Consider the following 9056-nt stretch of genomic DNA (forward strand, 5'->3'; position numbering starts at 1 on the left):
CACTTGGAAATGAAATCACTAGATAAACTTATGCATGCTAGATTTTCATTTCATCATTCAAACCTATAACTAGCATACACCACACAAGCATGAATATTGAAATTTAAAACTTGTGCCATGCAAGCAAACATATGAAATGCACATTCAAATGCATCATACAAGTTCATGAGCTTGCTCCCCCTACTTGTGTGCTCAAAATTTTAATTGATCCCTTTCCTTTGTTATATCTCTTGCCATATCTCTCCCCCTATGTCAAGTTCTCCCTCTATCACTTATATCTTTATTTCTTTCCCTCTTTGTTGTCTTTTCACCATCTTAGTACATTAATATCTTTGTTTTTCTCCCCCTTTTTCATCAATGACCACAAAGGTTCAAAAAGTAGATAGGTTGAGATTATCAATGTCAATCAATGGGGTGAGGATCATTTCCCCAAATTTGGTCCAATCTAGATCATTTGCCAAAGACATTTAACTCGGTTTGATCCAAGGACAAGCTTCTTCACACCTTCAAATAAGGGTTATCTTGTACCATATTGAGTTAAACACTTAGAGCTCATTTTCTAGATCAAACACTAGGTTTACAAGCCCACAAACATGTCATATGCTACCACTAGATCAAAATAAGCATAGAAGCAATAGTGGTACCATATAATCATCAAATTCATTTGATTTTCATGAATGAGCCTATTAAATGTAAAAGATGTCTAGATGCATTAAACATGTCCTTAGCAAGGATGTATGCCATGCCAATCAACTTTTACCTTGGATTGCTTGAAGGAGAGGCATGCCATATAAGTGGGGGTGCATCAACACATATATGAGAAATCCAATATGTTCAACTCATTCCTTAGCTTGCAAAACCTTTTCTCATCCAATGGCTTGGTGAATATATCGGTAAGTTGATCCTCGGTGCCTACACTCTCAATGCAAATGTCCCCTTTTTATTGGTGGTCTCTTAAGAAATAGTGGCGGACATCAATGTGTTTTGTTCTTACATGTTGAACTGGATTGTTGGTCAACTTGATTGCACTCTCATTATCACATAGCAATGGCACTTTCTTGAACTTGATTCCAAAGTCACTCAAAGTGGCCTTCATCCAAAGTACTTGTGCACAACAACTACCGGCAGATATGTATTCGGCTTTGGTAGTTGATAATACAACACTATTTTGCTTCTTTGATGACCATGAAAGAAGTGATCTTCCCAACAATTGGCATGTGCCCGAGGTGCTCTTTCTTTCAACCTTGCATCCCGCATAATCCGAGTCAGAGTAACCAACTAGCTCAAACTTTGCTCCTTTGGGATACCACAAACCAACATTTGGTGTATGCTTCAAGTACCTCAATATTCTCTTTGCAGCCTTCAAATGACTTTCTCTTGGTGAGGCTTGAAATCTTGCACACATGCATACACTAAACATGACATCCGGCCTTGATGCGGTCACATAGAGTAGGCTTCCAATCATAAACCGATATAATTTTTGATCCACCATATTTCCACTTGCATCATTATCTAAGTTACCATTTGTTCCCATTGGTGTGCTAATGGCTTTACTATCACTCATGCCAACTTCTTGATCATGTCCTTGATATACTTGCCTTGACTCACAAATGTATTATTCTTCAATTGCTTGATTTGAAGACCAAGGAAGTAACTTAACTCTACAATCATGGACATCTCAAACTCTTTAGCCATCATCTTTCCAAACTCATAACAAAAGTCTTGATTGGTTGATCCAAATATGATGTCATCAACATAGATTTGTAATACAAATAGATCTTTTCCAATCTTCTTGATGAAAAGAGTGGTATCAACCTTGCCCATTGTGAACCCTTTAGAGAGTAGGAAATCCCTCAATCTCTCATACCATGCTCTAGGTGCTTACTTCAAGCCATACAATGCTTTCTTTAACTTGTACACATGGTTGGGCTTCTTGTCATCTTCAAAACCAGGAGGTTGCTCAACATATACTTCTTCATTGATGTAGCCATTGCGAAATGCACTCTTAACATCCATTTGATAGAGCTTGATGTTGTGGGCACAAGCATAGGCTAGCAAGATTCTTATTGCTTCTAATCTAGCAACCGGAGCATATGTTTCTCCAAAGTTAAGACCTTCAACTTGTGTATAGCCTTGTGCTACTAATCTTGCTTTGTTCCTTACTACTATCCCATCTTGATCTTGCTTGTTTCTAAAGACCCATTTGGTTCCAATCACATTGTGTCTCTTTGGTCTCTACTAATTCCCATACTTGATTTCTTGTGAAGTTATTTAATTCTTCATGCATAGCATTCACCCAATCAACATCCTTCAATGCTTCATCTATCTTCTTTGGTTCAATAGATGACACAAATGAGAAATGCTCACAAAATGATGCCAATCTTGATCTTGTTTGTACACCTCTAGAAATATCACCAATGATAGTGTCCAATGAATGATCTCTTGCAACATTGGTTGGTTGGAGGGTTGGAACTTGATTGCTTACACTTGCTTGATCATTGGGTTGAGATGATGTACTAGCCACTTGATCTTGTTCATTGTCATGAGAGCCACTTGCACTAACTTGATTTGTATCATCTTGCACATTTGAGTTAGAGAGCACTTGCACTTGATCATCTTCATCATCATTCACTTGCCTAGGCCTCAATTCACTAATATCCATGTTCTTCATGGCATTTGAAAGTTGAATGCCTCTAACATCTTCCAAGTTCTCATTCTCTACTTGTGAACCCTTGGTTTCATCAAATTCAAATCATGAACTTCCTCAAGAGTACCACTATCCAAATTCCAAACTCTATATGCTTTGCTTGTAGTGGAATAGCCAAGTAGGAATCCTTCATCACACTTCTTGTCAAACTTGCCCAATCTTGTACCTTTCTTCAAGATATAGCATTTGCAACCAAAGACCCAAAAATATGCAATGTTGGGCTTTCTACCATTCAAGAGCTCATATGGTGTCTTCTCTTTCAATCGGTGACAATAGAGGCGGTTACTACAATAGCAAGTCGTGTTGATAGCTTCGGCCCAAAAAGATTGACTCACATTATACTCACTAAGCATAGACCTTGCCATATCAATAAGTGTTCTATAACACCCTAGGTGTTAGCCTTGCATAAATTGACTTGCATAGCATGAGCATGAGCATCAAGCATTCATATATACACATTTACACTTGAAACATTTGATTAAAACATATGCAACATTGCTTGTTATTTCATGTTTCCTAGTATATATGCATATGATCATGAGTGTATACATGTAATTGGTTGATATAAGTCACAAAAACATATTAGCAACACTTAGGTTAGCAAATGGAACATTGTTCATGAAGGTCACCTTTCATGATCAAGCACTTAAGTGATGTTATATGTGTTGACCTGGATAGCCCTATGTGTGACCAATGCATGAAATGATTGTGTGACCTTGCAAATAGCTTAAACATGTTTAGAGTATCATTATGAACAACTTTGGTATTCATGGCTAGGGCTAAATGAGTCACTAAGTCATAGTTCATGTATGAGTCATCTTTTTAAGGAAGCATGTTTGACCAAGTTTGAATCATATGCTAGAGACTTTGCATGTAGGTGGTCACTAAAGCAAAGTTGTAGTATTTGATATGGGGAACAACTTTTATTTTTGGGTCATGTGATGATAAGGTGCATAGCTTAGTCTTTTGGAGCTCACAAAAATCATAAATGCACTGTTTACTACACTTAGAAAAAATTTCTAAGTCTGGATTTTTAGACAATGTGACGAGCTGACTTTGGGGATGATTTAACTCGGTTTTGGTTGCAAGTTAGCACATGATTCTTGAAGAGAAAATGTAACTGGTACCTAGAGCTACAAGTTTGTTATTGACTATTTTCGATTTTGTTACACAGTTTAAGAGAATGAGCGTCACCAAGGTACGCTGTCAGGCTTCGCATCACGTAACTGACGAACTGAATCGGGCGATTCAGTGGCCGACCATCAGCAGAGCTCGCGCGCCGCATCGAGCTAGCAGCTGGCTGCTCATCGTCGGTGCCCTATCCCGCATGGCCAAGCCAGGCCAGAGCACACTACTTTAGCCCTAGTGTTCGCCCGCTCCCTCCCAGCACCTTCATTCCACTCTCGGCCTCCTCCTTCGCCTTTGCGCGCACCCGCAGCAGCAGCGCAGCTCGCCGCCGGCGCCATTGCCGGCGCCAGCTCGCCCTCGCCGCTCCTCCATCACCACAGCCGCCCTGTCGTGCTTGCACCGTCCCACCGCACCTGCCTTGCTAGCCAAAAACGCACGGTAAGCTTCTTTGCCACGCATGGCCCTTGTCGTTGCTCTGCCGCCACACTCCGTCACCGTGGTCCGGCCAACTCCGACCACCGCGCGCCATGATAGAGCGTGCCATAGGTTCACTGTGGTTCGTTGATGCTTGTCCAAGCCTTAGTTGGAGCCACCGTGGTCACCACCGGTGTAGCGCCGCCGTCTAGCTCCGCCGAGCCACCATGGCCGTCGCCGCCATCCTTCGCGTCGGTTATCCATCCACCTAGTTACCCGGTCGTGAGCGCTAGGTCAAGGAGGTCATGGTAGTCTAGGTTTCGTCGTCGGAGAGGTCGTCGCCGGCGAGATAGCGCCGTCCCGGACGACTCCTCTGTTTTCGCCGTCGCTGACATGTAGGTCCAACTGGCGCGTGGGGCCCGGCTGTCAGCGGCACAGTTTCAAAAGAGAGTTCAGCGGCTATATAGATTCAAAAAATTGTGAAATAAATTTTATAGTGTTCCTTAGGAAGTGTAGTATTTAGGAAAAATATAATCTTGACACTTGTAGTAGAATTTTTGGAGAATTTAAATTGAAACTTGAAAGGTGTTTTTGGATGCATGTAAACTTATTTATTTTATATCTAGAGTTCATGTGCTCCAAAAATTATGAAAATTTTGCGGTAAGCTGTTCTTGACATGTATAAGCTCTGGTAAAAGTTTGAGGGTCAGTGCATGGATGGATTTGTAGTTATAGATTTTCCTTTTATAATTAGGTAATCCTTGTATGAATTTTGATAAATTATTTATGAATCCAATATTCATCAAATTTGTTGGAGGTTGTCCTAGTACCATATGGATGCTAGGAAAAATATAAAATCTATTGGTTGACACTTTTCACTAGGGTTTTCTATTTATGCTATTTTAAGCCCTTGTGCCTTGTTATTTTTGTATAGAATGTTCTCCTTGGTAAAATAGCATCAAATATTTACAGTAGTCTTTTGGTAGCATTAGTAAGGCACTATAAATTTTTGAGAATTTATCATACACATTTAGTATATGTTTATTATTTAACCTAAGTATCTAAATAAAATAATAAAGGCATTTAAATAAATAGTTTGGGCATTACCATTATGTTTTCTTGAGTGTATTTGGTATGCTTGAACTGTTGGTAGACTTTGTGTTGTCAAAATTTGAATGCTTACATGAAGTAAAAGTATTGTTGCTTTATAATTCAAGTTGGGAGGGTTTTCGGACAGATTCTGTGATTAGGTATGTTGCATAGTACAAATGGTGTTGCTGTACAAATGGTTAATAACAAAGTTGTAGATAACTTCTTCATGTATCTTGTGTTAAAATTTTAGGACCATAGGCCCCAGGGTTTAGGAGTTATAGCTATTTAAAGTTAGTATTTCTGAATTGCTTGCTGTCTGGAATTTCTGGATAGCACTAGATTAATTGTCTGTTTTGGTTAAGATAAATTGTGAATTAGCTTTTGGTGATTAAATAAGAGTTGTAGACAATTTTATAAGCTTTCCAAAAAGTCCAAGATCACCACATTTGGATAAGTAGAACTTCAGTTATGAGTAAAACAAGTAGCTACTGTTTTGTAGTGTGGTACATGAACTACTGAAGTGTTTGATTGAGTAATTAAGAAGAGATATGCACATACTCAGTAAAACACGATACACTTGTTATTACTTCAGCACCATGATGTTAAGAATACATACAAAAATGCATTCATCATGTATCATCATATTATACTTGTCGGCATGCATACATTCGCAATACCTTATTCCATCTTCATGCATCTAGGATCGGAGGAAGAAATAATGTTGCTGGAGTTCGACGAAGTAGAGGAAGGGGACCAGCCGGAGAATCCTCAAGCCGCAGCTCCCAAAGGCGAGGAGCAGAACCTAGAAGAGCTTTTGGAGTGCCCTGATTACCGCCCCACGTCCTTTTTGAAAGGCAAGCCCCGGAGCATTCTAAGTCTCCCAGTATTTTACAAAATATTACTCAAGTTCTTATGATTGATGCATTAGGTTATAAGAGTTGAATGGAACCACTTGATGCATATAAATTCCTTGTCCAGATATGTACACCGTTAACCCTGTGTAGGTCCAGGATCGAATATATGCTTAGCCATGCTTAGACCGGTAGAAGTCAGGTGATTTCCTGTCACCTGTGAGATATAGGTGGATACCGGAGCATAGTTGGCTATATTTGCTATCGTGAAACAGAACCATGGGGTAAAAGAAAATCAGGGCCGGGTGGAGTCTATGTGTAGGTTGACTCATGTGATTCCGTCTGTGCCGATTAAGGACCGTACCATTGTTGGCGCTTCTGATAAGATTGAACACATGCCTATCACTTAGCTGGTCGGATAACTCGTTCCGACCGCGAAGCCGAGTAGCTCAACTCAGGCCGGGTCTCGTTCTATTGTGCGCTCCTTGCAGGGAGCCAGACTGAGCCCAAGGGTAGGCTAGGCCTGAACGTCCTGGCATTTGGTGTCCCCAACTGTGCGGCGCGGTATGAACCCGCGAAATGTGGACCTGAGTTGTACTAAAGGTGACCTAAGGCGACTAATGATCTGGTCTGCCTAGGTTTGTGTTAGGAATAAATTTCTAGCTGGTTGAAATCGATTCTAATCGCCGTCTCTCCCGGATAGTGAGAAACTTGACTAGTCCCAACATCGTAGTAACTGTGTTATGGAACATGATGGTTCAAATGAATATGGAATTACAATACCGGCTATGGTTACTATTGTATGCTCTTAAAATGATATACCATATGTTTGGCATAGGTTAGTTGCTAATTTAGAGATGGATAGTTATAATTAACTTGATAATAGAATCATAATTGTATAACTGAGTTAATCGCTTTTATGCAAAATGTTGTCAAGCTATCTCCACTTATACAACCTTGCATGATCCTTGGAGTTAGTTTATTTCTAGTTTATGACGGGTAAGTCTAGCTGAGTACCTTCTCGTACTCAGGGTTTTATTTCCCATTGTTGCAGATGGCACTGTTTATCATGGTTATTGCAAGAGTTGCTTCTATCCCACTGTGGATGAGGAGTAAGCCTTGGGCAGGCTTCTTATTTAATCCTTCCACATGCTTTTGTGGATTGTGATCCTATGTTGGCACTGTACTAAACTATGTTGGAAACTTTACTTTCAAACTTAATTTGCTTCCGCTTTTATCTATCAAACTCGGTTTTTAATAACTTTGTTTCATACTCTAATGATGGAAATGTATCTGTGAACTTTATGTAATATGTGACATGTATGTTGAATCATGTACGATCTTGGTTGTTATAAATCGTTTATCGAGACCCATCGTGGTACTTGACGGACTACCGGGTTTATATGGGTTCAAGTATGACAGTGCGACCATGAAAGGATCAAGATGCCCAAGAGGGGGGGTGAATTGGGCTAATTCTAAATTTCTTCGCAATAATTAAATCCTATGGATAGCCCAATTAACCCCTTGTGCCTAGAAAGTGTTCCTAATTATTCTACCACACAAACGACTTGCAACCTAAGTTCCAATCCTACTCTAGCATGGCAATTCTTAGAATATAAAGACATGAATTGAATCGCTCAAAGTAAATAGAGAGGAAGGAACGCGACGATGTTTTGCTGAGGTATCAGAGAGTCGCCACTCCCCACTAGTCCTCGTTGGAGCACCCGCGCAAGGGTGTAGCTCCCCCTTGATCCGCGCAAGGATCAAGTGCTCTCTATGGGTTGATTCTTCGACACTCCGTCACGGTGAATCACCCACAACCACTCACAACTTGGCTTGGGTCATCCACAAGCTCTTCGGATGATCACCAAGCTTCCAATCACCACCAAGCCGTCTAGGTGATGGCGATCACCAAGAGTAAAAAGCACGAACTCTCACTTGACCACGACAAGCCTAATGAGAAGGTGGATGCACACTTTGCTACTCTTGATCTTCACTAATGAGGGCTCTCTTTGAGATTCTCAAATCTCAATCACCTCACTAGGACCTTGCTCTTCTTGGCACTCTCTAAGGTGTTTCTCAGCTGTTAGAATGAGCAAAAGTACCCCCACACACGAGCAGAGGTGGTATTTATAACATCGGCTGAAAAACGAACCGTTATGTGCCTCTACAGGGTGACCGGACGCTCCGATCATGTTGACCGGACACACCGGTCAGTATACCTGAGCTCCAGTGGTTATGAGTTGATTGGACGCTGGCAGTGTCCGATCAACACTGACCGGACACGTCCAGTCATGTTTTCCCTTCACTGGAACCTTACTGATGTTGACCGGACGCTGAACCTCTAGAGTCCGGTCACTTGCTGAGTAGCGTCCGGTCAGTAACCAAAACCTAATCAACGTCCGGTCAGCATTGACCGGATACGTCCGATCAGGATTCTCCCTCTTTGGGACCTTACTGGAGTCAACCGGACGCTGGCCCTCAGCGTCTGGTACCATGACCTCGCAGCGTTCGGTCATTTCCACATGATTTCACCTTGGTCAAATGAACTGACCGGACTCTGAGCCAACGTCCGGTCACACCGGAGCTAGCGTCCGATCAATATTTGACCCTCCATTCACTTCCAACTCTCGAGCATATATGAATGAAGTTTGCTCCATTAGATCAAAGGGCTGTTATGGAGCTACCTAGTGCTAGTTTTAACAAGTGTGCACCACACCTAACTCACTAGTCTCACCTAGGTCAAGCTACCCGTCCATACCCCCCTTAATAGTATGGCCAAAGGAAAAACAAAGTGCTAAACTACTCTAAGTGTCTCTCCAACTATAGTCGACACTTAGAACTAGTCCATCCTTAACCTTGTC

The sequence above is a fragment of the Miscanthus floridulus genome, chromosome 1, assembly GCF_019320115.1.
Source record: "Miscanthus floridulus cultivar M001 chromosome 1, ASM1932011v1, whole genome shotgun sequence".
In the NCBI taxonomy this organism is placed as follows: domain Eukaryota; kingdom Viridiplantae; phylum Streptophyta; class Magnoliopsida; order Poales; family Poaceae; genus Miscanthus; species Miscanthus floridulus.